Source organism: Thermobia domestica, chromosome 10, assembly GCF_964235325.1.
Source record: "Thermobia domestica chromosome 10, izTheDome1.hap1.1, whole genome shotgun sequence".
Taxonomy (NCBI): Eukaryota; Metazoa; Arthropoda; class Insecta; order Zygentoma; family Lepismatidae; genus Thermobia; species Thermobia domestica.
In genome coordinates, this window is record NC_137463.1 from 113,304,094 (window position 1) to 113,319,234 (window position 15,141).

Consider the following 15,141-nt stretch of genomic DNA (forward strand, 5'->3'; position numbering starts at 1 on the left):
CTACCGTAATTGGGTCAAGATTTCACGTATCGAACTGGTTCGTGCACTATCCAAATATCCATGTTCCAGGATCCGCACCGCATCAATTTTTATAGAGGTAGTTGCTGAATACTTTAAATTACCGTATCTAAATTGTCTCTTGTGGTGATTACTACGACCAAAATTGGCGAAGAACTACTACACAGACACATCGAAAATACGTAATTGAATGGTTGGACTTCGTCTTTTGTCCTGACGTTACAGACTCAGACTGTGATCGAGATACAACTACAGTAGATTCATAGTGTTGTTGGACTAGCAGAATATATTTTAGATATAAGACGATCAGGCTACTTCTATGGTGGCCGGTGTACTGGAACATTTAAGCTCAAATCTAATTTTTCTACACCAGGGACACCGAACTTAGGGAACGAAGACAGACCGTGACCGGTCAAAGTTTGCTAGGCAATAGGGTCTATGTATATTTACTTTGATATCTAAAAAATCATATATCTGAAAGTCCTACCTAACACAAACACAATGTGTGAATTTCCTTCTAATCCAATAATGTAGGGGAATATTTCTAAATACACTAATTCCACCATTTTACATGTATATATAACCTGTTTACATGTCTAATAACTTAACATTCGGACGATTTTTTTCTGAAAGTAACGCATGCTAACTCTGGTTTTAACTTGTGTTTGGAGATACGAAACGAATGGAGTAATGAAAGTACGGAACAAGTTTAAAGAGTGCAGATTTACATCACATCGGCATGAAGAAGGCAAGTAATTAAGTGATCTAATACATATGTTTAAAAAATTCACTCTAATGATGTAATAATTCTTGTCCTATTTGAAAGAAGTTCATTTTAGTTGTCATTTATCTACTGATTGCCCTAAGTTTTAAAATGTATCCAATTCTGTGTTTGTACCATTTAGGTGACTACTATAACGTTCATTGTCTCTGCTTTCATTACCACCCACAGCCACCGTAATACATGCCTTTCTTTAACCTTGAAACGTAAATTGACATGGATATTATTCTTTTAAATGTCAATTGCTTATACAAATTGTAGTAAAGTTTCAGATTTGTTTAGAAGTTGTCAGTGAAATATTAACTCTTAGAAACATATATTTCAATAGGAAGTTTAAATAGAAAGAACTCCTCATATTCTATTTTACAACATCCGATAGATGACAGCACATTGTTATGAAATTAAGAATTGGCTTCTTTTATATATTGTTATAAATGACTCATATATATGTACAATAATAATTCGAAAAGCCATTCTGAAACATCGTATTTTATTTGTTATCAATAACTATAGAAGTTAACATTAGTGTTCAGTTGTTTATACATTGAAAGATATAAGCTACTTTATATGCGCTATATTAATTAATTCTTCTTGTGTAACAATAAGTGTAAGTTGAACGCAGAAGACCTGGACACGGAACATAACATTTAATACGTTTCTGGATCTGAAAATATACAACGCCGAACATGTAGGAAGCGCAAAGAGCAGATAATCTGCTCGTTGGTGCATTCAACCAATAGAAGAATTGAGTTATTCTGATTTTTCTGTAGCCTATCTCCCATGGCTTCGTCAGCAAAGAGCACAATAATTGCGTTTCTGAGGACTCAAACGTCTTGTAAGAAGATCATCATCTGAAAGGTAAAGTTAACCTCAATTAGACATTAAATATTTCTTTTGTACTATGTCCAGCAGTATTAAAGCCATTTTGGTATTTTTATTTTATCTCTATAGGCAAACGGATAGGAATAGTACAAGAGTATATGATTAAAGAATATTTTGTGAAGACAAGAGGACCTCAAGAGCATTTACGATCTCAATGATAATAAGTTCTATGGAGTTCTATAGAACTTGTAACTCCTCACATGAGGCGTGCACATTCTATCACTTGAACCACAAATAATTGTGTGAGGTTTCGATGGATATTCTCGAAGCACAAACTACAGCAAAACTACAATATTAAATATCGTAATACAAACAAATTATGTGAAAAAATTTACTGAGTAAAAACACAGAAATATATATATCGTTAGTAGAATACGAAATCATTTTCAAAGTAAGCACTGTCAGATAGTTTATACTAATAAAATGCCAACAAAACGTATCTACTGGTAGTTTAACACATTGTCCTATATAGTTTGATGCAATTTTACTACATATATAACCTTTAACGAAGGTTAACCTGTCACTATAATTGGAAATGTACGTAAGTATAACAGGATTAATTGAAACTAATGAAATATTCCAGAAATAGAGACATCGTACTGCAGTCACACAAAGTGAGGGATCATAACTACTGAATTTCAGTACTTGTTTTCCAATATGCTGTAGCACAACCAATATTTAATTCAATTTTAATTATTATCACTTATGGGAAAAAAACTCACCTTGTCCTCCGTGTTGGCCTAAGAGCTAGCGCATGTGCCTTTAGTGCATGCTTTCCTAGGTTCCATTCCCGGCAGGGGAGCACAAAATATTGACTTTCACAATCATTTACTTGTGTTGATCATCAGTTCCTGTGTTGATCATCAGTTTCTTTTAGCCTAAAGCTCATAATCATAGGATGTTAAGCTAAAATTATTTCAGCTAGTTGACAGATACAATACATGCTACACAAAAGCAATGTGTGGCTGTGGAGGCACAATTGAAATGAAAGATGAAGAAATGTTGGTCTTTCCCAACTCTATGGGGAAGACCGACAGGTTGTTGAGGTAATCCCGACATCAACATTAGAACCTTATGTACTATGATAGTGTCACTAATAATTCCACAACGCACAATTCCACACGGGAATCTATAAGTTTACGAATGTAGAATACCTTTATTTACAGCCCCGAAAAATATTTTAAAATGTCTCTGAGTTACAAGTGAGGGAAAGAATAATCACAAAATTTGTTGTTACAAGAAATGTATGAAACAAGAATTTCTTTTAAAAATAATGTGCTAAATGTGAACTAGTGCAGAGAGCAGAAAAATTCTGTACTTCATGATAAAGTATTTCTTAATTTATGTTAATCATATGTTACCAAGGTGTGGTTATAGATTAAAATATTAGTGTTAGCTTCGTATACAGGAAAGAGAAAACATTGTACTTATATTTGTCTGAAATTTCACATTGTTGACACACCAAGAAGGGATCGTCTGGACGAAGAACACAGTCTTCGTTAAACCGGTGAAAATATTTTGTACATTGAACTCAATCAACTGCATTCTTTTTGCCGTAAGCTAACCTCAGAAGATAGCACAATAGTTTTCTTTTTGAGTTTTCTCATTTTTGTTACTGTGTTTTGCAACATTTTTATATTTGTACATTCTTTTATATGTCACTACCTTTCGATTTTTCTATCTTACATTTTTCTGTGCAGATGTTAAAAGTTTGGCACTATTGTCTTTCGCTTTACAGTAGCACATCTCATTTTCTTGGATGAACCCATACCCGTCTAACATAATTAACTTTTCTTCTAGTGCGTGTTCATCTTCTTCAGTAAATGTTGTATGTTCAACAAAATGTTTCTTGCAGTTAACTTTCATTAACCTGACACGTAATGTATCCGAGGGACTTGAAAACCTCCTGAAGCAGTAGCAAGTTGTATTGCGTTCTTTACGGCCTCTATGGCTACTGACATTTTGTTCAAATTCTAGGAGCACCTCATGCAATGGAAAAAGGATATTTTCTATATGTTAATACTAATGCAGTATTTATGATACATAATTATTAAAAATCACAACGAAAGGGGGGAAGAATCTGTCGAAAGTACCCCGAATGTACATGTTGCACTTAACTATATTTTTTGCAAGTTAGAAATACTGCACACTGATGAACCCACTACCTGTCATTGCACAACATTCTGCTGTATGTTGTCCATCATGAGTGCTGAACAACACAACTTTTACTTCAAAACAAGAACTTAACAAAACATATTCAAATTCTACAGTGGCCCTTCACTTCTCACATATCTCTCGCACCTTACCTCATAAATTTAGACCTTTCTCGTCAAATTATTCTACTCATTTTTAAACTTTTCCAAATATACATTCCATACACTCCACAATTTCACTTAGTATGTATGTATGTATGTATGTATTTCCAACTATGGTATGTATAATTACCAGAAATCTTATAGAACGAGCATAATCGTTCAACTGTCCGCCGTCGGCAGGTATAAGAGCAAAAAAATGTATCAGAAAAGAGGTATCACAAACTGTTCCATCTCCATCGTTAAACTAATATTCAAACCGCAAGTGGTAGATATCAAGAGTTTGCGGTTTCAACGTTGATCGTTACAGAACAAAAACTGTATTACATAACGACAACTGTTTTGTTTCTTAATTGATTCAGAGTCTCAAGGAAAGATATCACCTTCACTCGTAACACTTTACTAAAATCGAAAGTGCAAGAAATTTACTAGTACTTCTGGATCCAATAGTGATATCCATAGAGCAGAAACGGTGAGAGATGTCGAGGAGCTAATTTTGTGAGTTGATTTATTGTCCCAAGAATATGTTCCATCTTCTCCGTTAACCTTTTCAAATCGAAATTAGTAGAAATCAATTGTTAATAATTTCAACCTTGATCATCTTAGAAGAGGTGTGATAATAGATAGTCACAAAAGGGGTTGTGGAATTCATTCAATGTTTCAGGGTTACCGTTAGGAAATAGGTTTCTAGGTTTTTGGCCTCTATGTTCATGTTAGCCCGTCACGTATGAGAGATGACGTTCCTCGGCGATCACACTATTCGAGAAAAAAGAACAAAGAAAAGATTGGAGAAGGAAGGAAGTGCTTGGGACCTGTATGTTACGTGCCTTCCCGTCTTTTATCTGAAAAAAAAATAAGAAAACCTTACTCTGGGTAGCTGGCCTGAAAAAACTCTTACACTTTTTCGATCGAATGTCTCTACCGGGAATCTAACCCAAAACCTCCATTATCGGATTAGAAAAAATATACCATCTCTACTAAAATCGGAAACTGTTAACATTTATTAGTACTTCTTATTTCAATGTTAATCATCATAAACAAACCAGTAACAGAAAGCGGAAAGCGAAAGACATTTTCATTCAATGACATGTTTTGGAACTGATTCAGCATATTAAGAAAATATATTATCTCCGCCCATTACACTCAACTAGAAACAAACGTGGTAGAAGTTACCACTACTTCGGGTTTTAATATTGACCTCCATAGAACAAAAATGGTTGAGAACTATGATTGTTCGATTTTCTGAAACTGATTGATTGTCCCAAATGTACGCCCTATTTCTGTTAACCTTCTAGTTAACATATAGTAGTACAAATATACACTGTCTGGTTTCAACGTTGTTAGCAATATAACGAAAACCTAGAAGCGTTTTTTAAAAATGGATTCAACGTCTTAAGAAACCAGTTTTTCATTTCCTGTGTGTCTCTCTCTACTAATAACGGAAGTGGTAGGGATTTTCTACTTTCGAGTTTCGTATTAATTTCCACAGAAAAATAACAGTGGGATTTAAGTAGAAGCAGCTTTTCGGAGTCAATATACTGTCGCAAGAAATATGTCCCATGTCAACTGTAAGTGATAGGAATCTACAATTTTCAGTTAGAATACTCAGTACAACACTGCAAAACGGTAATACATAGAGAAAAACAGCTCTTCAATTATGGAGTTAATACTGTAAGATTTCAATACTCGACTTAATTCCTCTATTGCAACCGAAAATGATAGAAATATTATACTACCTTCGGTTTCAATATTGATCATTTTTGAGTATAAATGATGAGAGGTAGTGAGAAATAAGTTTCTGATATTGATTCAGCGTCACAACAACAAGTTTTGTATCCACTTTCGATATCTTCCAGTTTCATAACATTTCAGTTTGTAACCATTTCAATTACTCTCCGTTTAGCGATAACATATGAATGACAAGTAGGTAAGCTTTGTCAGCTATGATAAAATAGTTCAGTTTACGACCAAACGGTTGCTAATTCTTTTAACCAACCCTTCCCGACTTCTTCCACACTGAGGTCGCCTTTAGAATCTAGAATACATGTGAAGGACCATTAGTTGAGAATTCTGTTTGACATTTTAACCTCAACTGCCCTTCTGATCTCTTCTTCCTGATACAAATATCTTACAAACTTTGGTGAAATATAATTTAAAACTAGAAAGGATTAATTATAAACACAAAATCTATCAATTTATATTATAATTTTTCTGCATTAATTGTTTACTTGAGAAGCTGACGAGAAGAGCGCCTAAACAAGGCAAGGAAATATTTGTGCATGACTTTTAAACTCGTATGAAACTATATATAACACCTATAAAGCTATCTTACTATTACTATTATAAAAACAATATTGGTTGGATTGCCTTTGTTCAAATCTAATATTATAATAAACTTTTATCTTTCGCGGTAATTTAAAAAACAGGATCCCGGTGTCGGCTTTAGGAAAAATGTTTATTACGTGTCCAAATGCTTACATCATATTAGCTACAGGTGTACGTCATCTCGTTTAAATCCCAGGAATTTAATTCTGGATCCAACATCATGAAGCAACTTAGGGGTGGTTAAAATAATATGAACTGAATTTTGTTAAAGAAGAACAGTATTCATAGGCTGTGATAATTTCACCAGCTGAACAGGAGAAAATCCTCTTCCCCCAGAATTATATCTAAGTGGTAAGTTAATACTCATTATGCATGACCAGCATATTCATAGTACTATTTTTCGCTCCCGTGTACTTTAAGTCCTCTTGGGTAGAAACTAGAATCATCACTGTTGATAGACGCTGATATTGTGAAGATATTATCACTGTTGCCAACAAGTTGACACAAAAAGTCGCTAAAAATTATTATTCGTGGAATTCAGTCTTTCTCTCTCTCTCTCTCTGTATATATATATATATATATATATATATATATATATATATATATATATATATATATATATATATATATATTTGGTCTAGGAATTAATTCGTGCGGTTGGTACGCACACATTGAAGCTGTAGTACAAACACAAAATACATAAATACCTTAAGAAAAATATTGTCCATCGCTAGCCACCACTTTCGCCCATCTGTCAGGCAATGTACGGATTCCGTGGCGAAAGAAGTCCTCATCCTTGGAAGCGATCCAGTCAGAGACCCATGTTTCGATATCTTCTGAAGAAGTAAACCGCTGTCCAATCAAATCGTTGTTCATGCAATCGAACAAGTAGTAGTCCGAAGGAGCAACGTCTGGTGAATACGGCGGGTGGGGTAAAACTTCCCATCCGACATTTTCTAAATAGGTTTTCATCGGTTTTGCGACATGTGGGCGAGCGTTATCATGTTGAACAATAAGTTTATCATGTCTGTTCTCCCATTCTGGTCGTGTTCTGGCCAGAGCTTGCTTCAAACGCATTAATTGTCGTCGATAACGTTCTCCATTCATAGTTTCACCCGGTTGCAGCAGCTCATAATACACCACACCTTTCATATCCCACCATATGCACAGCATAACCTTTGCACAGTGAATATCTCGTTTTGGTTGTGATGGACCTGGTTCACCTGGTTTCACCCAGGCCTTTTTTTGTTTAGGGTTCTCGTAATGGATCCACTTCTCATCACCCGTAATAATTCGATGCAGAAACCCCTTTCTGCTCTGTCGTTGAAGCAGCAATTCGCAAATGGTTTTTCGTCTTTCAACGTCTCTGTCTTTCAATTCATGTGGAACCCAATGTGATATCTTTTGAATCATTCCCATGGCTTTCAAGCGTTTGGAGACTGTTGTTTGATCAACGCCTAATGCTGCTGCAAGTTGTTCCTGCGTTTGACACGAATCCTGCTCGAGCAATGCTGTCAATTCTTCGTCTTGAAATTTTTTTGGCTGTCCAGCTCGCTCTTGGTCTGCCAAGCCGAAATCACCACTTCTAAACCGTGCAAACCACTTCTGACACGTTCGCTCAGCTAGAGCATGGTCACCATACACTTCCACCAGAATACGATGACTTTCAGTCGCACTTTTCTGCATGTTAAAGTAATGCAGCAGGACACCCCGCAAAAACACTTTATCAGGCACAAATTGCGCCATGTTCACTTAACTACAAACTGGTGTTGTTGACGCTTTAATCCACTGCCCTATACTACAAACGATACGCGATGACAGGGGTTTGCAACACATGTGTGGATACACGGAACTGTGGGACGCTCCGTTCGTTGCGCCATCTCTTGTCCACCCGCACGAATTAATTCCTAGACCAAATATATATATATATATACACGCGGAGAGATATTAGATTTGTGATTAATTCAAGTCATAATCCTATCTACTTTACAAAAAACATCTATACGTATAAAACGCAATTCAAAAAATTATATGTAACTCAACATTTTCACTTTTAGTACAATATTTTTTTTTAAATTTTATGATCAATTCGAATTCAATGAAGTTACAAACGAGTTTAAAAAATCAGAAAAAAAGTAAAAGTATACAAAGAAAATAATCTTACATCCTCTTCATTTTAGTCACACTTCTACAGATAATCAGCTTGTTTTCGGTAATGTATTATTTGTGTCTCTAAATGGAAGCTCTGCAAACTAAAAGACGGTAAAGATTGGAGTTGGTCTCCGTTAGGGGGCAAAAGCTAATAGCAATTAAAAGTTCAGTATGGACATAAATCCTATGTATCCCCGTCCACCTCGTCAACATTTGTAGTAATTCAAATAAACAAAAAAGAAAACAAACATATATCTAAACTGATTCGAGCTAATAGTACTTGATTCCAGAAGGGCACGTTATTCGCAGTACAAAAGTAGCTAGTTTTGTAAGTATATTGCAAAATTGTCATTCAAAAATCACCCACAAAGCCGCTTCTCAGAAAAAATATTTTTTGTTGCTATCCTGGACGTCGAATCCCATAGATTTAGTGATTTTCCTCCCAAATTGGCAACACTGGATGTTGTATCCAGCACGACGAATGATGTGATTTAAATATTATAATTAAAACAATAATAAGTTTAGGACATGTAATATATATTTGACTGAAAATCTGTAAAAAAAATGTTATTTATTTGAAATCTTGGGCAGTGACTTTTCTTTATCACATCGACGTTAAAATTATAACTAAATTTCCATTTCTTTCAGTACAACTTACAGTTCGTTTACACGTTCAGACATAAAAAAGAATTTCTAGCTTTGTGTTCAATCTTTCACTTTATGAGCGAGTGGTAATCAGAAATTAAGGGTTTCGATACCACAGGCGTGACTTACTTCATTTGATCGAAATGTGCGACCTGCTTCCTTTCATGGCAAATATGCGTGCGATATTTTTAGATTTTAAAATTTTTCGGATCTTACAGTGTGATTTATGAGTTAAACGCAGGGAAAAACGTCGTTTTCTTCCTTACAAGATAAGAGGTACGACTTTAGCGTGGTTTCTAGCACTCACTAGGACTGATGAACTTTTGAACTAGACTTACAATGAAATAAAAATTAGAATGATTGCTATATTTGGTGAGCAATCACTAAATTTGATTTTGAGTTTTGATGAAACGAAGCAAATCATTTTAAAGATTTGTTACCCAGTATTTTATAGTTGCTTCTAATAAAACTTTCGCAGATGCGCTATTTAGTTTTGTGCTCCAAGAACAAATGACTGAGTTAATAGTAAATTATACGACTTCAACCAAAGGGAAAAAACCGTGAAATTATTCAGTTCTAAGAAAGCTATATGAAATTTAGCTAAGCTATCATTTACAAGATAACTTTTGAATTCTCACTTCTTCTTGCTCTCTCACGGGGTAAAACAAAAGTCAGCAGGTCACAAGATAGAAGAGGAGTCATGAATTCAAAGGAATACGTTGTCGAAGGCAGATAATATTAACAGACAGTTTCTTTCTGCTCAGATATATTCTTTCCTGGTGTTTCAAGCAGAAATGAAATACAGAATGTAAATGTAACCGAGTCTGAAGTCTCCATTTTCGCTTAGCTTACCAATAAAGCAGACATTGGTAATAGTGGTCAAGGAAAAATACAAAATGAAGATATTGTACACTCCGCATAACAAAATGGCGACAGCTAACGCAGTGCAGTTAGGCCACACAATATACACCTTCTTATCCCATAATCGTGTCAGGTGAAGAGACCTCCTCCCTCTCCTGCTTTTTTCTTTCCTATATTAAAATTACCTAACAACATGAGCGCAATTCTTACTTCAAACTACACATGTATTAGTTTCGACAAAATGTCAGAAATGGGGCAGAGAGAGAGAGAGAAAAGGAGAGAAGAAGAAAAAGAAAAGGGAGAACAGATAAAATTGTGGAATTCAAACGTAGTAAGAAAATAATCTAATATTATGAAGTTCCGTTTCCAGAAATCCAACAGTAATATAGAAATAACGTTTGTTTTTACATATTTTTTCAGAACTATTCGAATATATAGAGGATGCTTTAAACATTCATTATGTCCCTTTCATAATGGATAGTATAGTCAATTTCAAGTAGAACTGTAGATCTCCGAGACACATCTAGGATAATGTCAAAAGTTTAACATACATGCTTTGTTTCCGCGTGGTTCGATTGCCAAATTCCGTAAGGTTCATTGGACGTACTGTTCCAAAATACATTCTAATAAACCCAGTAGATAACGTTGTTCATATCCTCCATTTCAGACTACTAATGCAAACTGAACAAAAAAGAAAAAAAATTAAAATTAAAAAGAAACAAAAAGAAAAGAGAAAGGAAGAGAAAATAGAAGAGTTCTATTTTACTGCTAAACTTCTATCAGAAATACCCTATATTAAAAGTTCAATGTCTATCGTAATGAAAAATCACAAATGTTGGAAAGGAAAAGTTTGTTCCTCATAGATGTAGCATGTTTCAAATTTCAACCTGAAACAATTATTGAATTATATGATGGGAACAAATTTTGTGTCGAACTAGTATAAATAAAATTTTGTTTTCAAATAACCAAAGAGGTTAGCATTTTCTAGTTTTTTCCGAAGATCTATCTGTTCCCAACATCCAGCATTCATTTCGTCTCTTCCGGATAGAACGTAATTTCAACAGATAAAATGAACACGCTCAGCTCAAACGGATCATCGTGTCAGTCGGATGATGTTGGTTAGGTTATAGATCACCACTGAGTCGAAAATTCAAATACATACTGACCCGGTAATTCGACTGAGACTCGGTAACGCAGAGGATAAAAAAGAGATTTTACTTATTCCCTTGCATTTAAACAGTATTTCTGTCAGATATGACCAGGACTGGAGATGTTATCCCCAAATTACGAAAAACAGGACACCCAAGTTAATAGTTAATTAGATTCTCCAGATTAGATATATCGGGCTCTTGCTCCGTTTTAACTTTGGAACATGAAGTGCGTGTGTGTGAGAGAGAGGGAGAGCGTGGGAGAAATGAAAGATGCAAAGACAGGATAGGGAAACGAAAAGAAAGAGAGAAAGGGGGACGAATATGAATATAAAACAAACATCATTACAGTGTATGATATAGAACGCACATACTGTTTATTCCAACTGTCGCCAGTGATGGCTTGTAAGTTCTCCATCACAATAAATCTCTGCAGCCATTATTTTATGCGAAAAAAATCATACTACCAGATGGGGAATCGAACGAAAATTTTCCATTAGGAAGTCCTGCACGTTACCACTACACCACCGATTGCTTTAGCCAAAGTTTGTTTAACAAATGGTGTAGTGTTTATTTCTAAGAACGATGACATGAAAAGTGTATACTGCAGATCAATGATGCCTTTGAAATGTCCTGGTAATTCCTTTGCCCTTTCCCGACAAGCATTTGTAAATGGTCTCTATCATGATACAAGTGTTTGCTTCCACATTCTTATGAATTCCTTGTTCAGTATGATAAGTCAATTCTTCACAATCACTTTGCAAAAGAATTAACTTTGGCATAAACAGGATTTGAACCTACGTTCGATAACTATTATCCACAACGCCATTACGTTACCCCTACATTATCTTGCTATCTGAAATTACGTGCTAAATATTACTTACTTTAGCCCTAATCTTTGGAACGAACCGGCTTCTTTCTGTAACGTTATTTACACCAAAGTGCACAACGAAATTGATTTATTCGACGGCCTAGAGAGAAATTAGTGTCCACTGATAAAGGAAAAACGTACAATCGAGGTAAAGATAGAGAAATAAAACATATATTGAAGTAATTTCGCCATGCAAGTTCAAAAGTACGCAAATAATAATAATAATAATAATAATAATAATAATAATAATAATAATAATAATAATAATAATAATAATAATAATAATAACTATATTATAATATTGAAAGTAACTATGTTTGTGACTCCTAAGCTTTTGAACCTCCCGACCGATCTCGGTCAAATTTTCAACATTGATAAGGTTCGGGCCCTGGAAGCTTTTTTGTCATTTCATTTTAACGGTAAAACTTAGGAGCAGGTGGAGGGGAGGAGGGTTGATATATAAAAATGAATAAAACGTAATATCTCTTGAGCCACCAGACCGATTTCTATCAAACTATCAACATAGATAAGATTCGGATCTGAGACGGCTTTTATCACCATGAAGTTCACACGGTTTACATTTTTAATTATTTCTATTTTTTGGTTTGAACCATTTTTTTAAAAAAAAACAGCTGGTGTAAACCAGCCAATCCTGAAAATAAATACTTCTTTTAAAAAATACACAAATAACTAGCAATATTGTATGTAGTATTTTTACTTCAAAATATTCCATACCTTCTTTTTGAAACTAAATAAAATTAAAATAAAACATAAGAGAAATACTTTGTTTTGGGTGTTCTGTATATTCTTGAAATTCTACAGTCAACTTTTGTATAACCACCATCATGGTTTACCCAGTCCTCAAGGTTTCTGAATTTTTAACAAGAGGAATTCAACAGATGAAGGGTATAAGGCAAGAACATAGTAACCCACAATTTTACTATTTTAAGAAATTAAAAGTTTTCTGGTGCACAATTCATTTTCAAAGTCGGAAAGATGGTTTTGCACGTAAGAATATACATGAAGGAACAAACGAAGCGGTATGCGTTGCTCTATCTGGTGCCGCATAACTCAGCATTGGTGGTTACCATGTTATTACCTCACACCTTTCATATCTTTACGGAACCCCTTTCCCACCCCCACCTCCAAAAAAACTACGGAATACAGTAAAAGCTCTTTATTCGCGGGGTATATGTTGCATAAATATGCCGCGAATACAGAAACCGTGAATGCGGAATGGTAATTTATATGGGATTATAAGAGATACGTTCCTGGGTGACAAAATAAAAAAACAAATACACATATATAAAAAATCAATTTACTGTAATTGAAGTTTTTGACCATATTGATGAAATATTATCTTCAGGCTTAGGCAATGTTTTGAAGAATTTTGTAATTTTTTCTTGCTTGGCAGTTTTTAAAACCTCCTTCAATTCAGACTGATATTCAGCAATGGCAATAGCAATTTGCCTCTTAAAAATAAGACTTCGTTTCATAGACGGATCAATTTTCATAAAGAAATCACAAAGCTAATTTGCCATTCTTAAACCTTCACTAAGATTTTTCAAATTAAATGTCACGTTTCCAGGGCTTGTTGAAGCCTCTTCTTCAATGGGCTGTGAATTTAACATTTCCTCCAAGTCGATTTCAGTCAAATCTTCATCTTGCGATTCAGCAATTCCTAATTGTCACTTGATTCTATCTGTTCGAACCCATCTCGTCCTATTCCATTCGCAATTTCGGCTACGTTTGCAGTCAAAGTTTGAATTTGCACACATTCTTCGTCATTTTCAGCAGTCAGAGCAGGCCACAGTTTTTTCCAGCATGACTTCAATGTGTATGGCTTCAGTTCTTCCAATCATTCTTTTATGTTTACGATACATTTTGCTATGTCAAATTTCTTCCAGCATTCCATAACATTCATATCAGGATTACATTCCATATTATCCAATACAATTTTGAAGGTTCGTCTAATGTAATAGAGGTTAAAGGCCTGGATTATTCCTTGGTCCATAGATTGAAGCAAAGCCGTCGTGTTGGGAGGTAAGAATGTCACTTTTATATTTGGATGCATAGTTTCAAGTTTGCGAGGATGACCTGGTGCATTGTCCAAAACTAGAACTGCTTTAAAGTATATTTTTTTAAAATAAGTTTCAACTTCAGAAACAAAACAATTCCGGAACCAGTCACAAAAAAATAGCGATTGTAACCCACACTTTCTTATTAGCACGCTAAAACATTGGCAGGTCGTCCTTATTTTGATTTTTTTAAAGCCCGAGGATTTAACGATCTGTAAAGCATCGGTGGTTTAATGACACAATCTCCAGATGCATTAGAACATAGCAGCAGTGTAACTCTATCCTTTGCTGCCTTAAATCCAGGAGCAGACTTTTCACTTTTAGAAATGAATGTTTTGTTTGGCATTCTCTTCCAAAACAGTACAGTTTCGTCTGCATTAAATACTTGCTCAGGTTTCTATCCTCCATCAGCTACTAAGTTTGCAAATTCTTCTGGATATCGTTCTGATGCAGCAATGTCTGCAGATGCAGCTTATCCAACGATTTTAAGGTTATGCAATGATTCTCTCATCTTAAATTTATGAACCAACCTTCCAATCCTCCATCTGTACATTCACCAATACAACTACCATCAGGTTCTTTAAACTGAGCGTAAAGACGCTTTGCCTTCTGCCAGACCATTGGACCACTCAGGGGCATCCTTTTTTGGTTGCGGCCTTGGATCCATAATGACGACCCACTTCCATTTTTTCTATTACTGGATCACAAACAATTTTCACTGACAGTGAAGTTGAAGCTACAGACGACCTTATTTTATCTTCGGTTTTTTATCGATCGTACAGTTGATTCGTTGACATTGAATGAACGTGATATGGATGCAAACGACTCTCCAAGGCGTAAACGATCAAGCATTTCTATTTTCACTTTAAGCGGTAACACAGATTTGTTTCGTGTCAAAACTCGTTTCTCATTTTTTTAGTTGACATTATTGTAAAAATTAGGAAGACAGTGGTAGAGACGTGTTACTCGATCACAATTTTTGTAACGAATGGAAAGACGAAACAATAAAACACGCAAAGCGGCTCTTACCAAAGGACGGAACGTCTAATAATGTGTCGGCATTTAAAAA

At 35.0% G+C, this 15,141-nt stretch overlaps 1 protein-coding gene across 1 annotated transcript in view; it reads left to right on the forward strand.

The window, feature by feature from the left end:
- The first annotated feature begins 1,354 nt into the window (after positions 1 to 1,354).
- LOC145662061 (uncharacterized) overlaps positions 1,355 to 15,141 on the forward strand; it is a 43,613-nt gene continuing 29,826 nt past the window's right edge. Inside the window, exon 1 of the mRNA XM_081727395.1 lies at positions 1,355 to 1,657. The gene's annotated coding sequence lies outside the window, so the exon portion shown is untranslated. The remainder of the gene's footprint in view (positions 1,658 to 15,141) is intronic.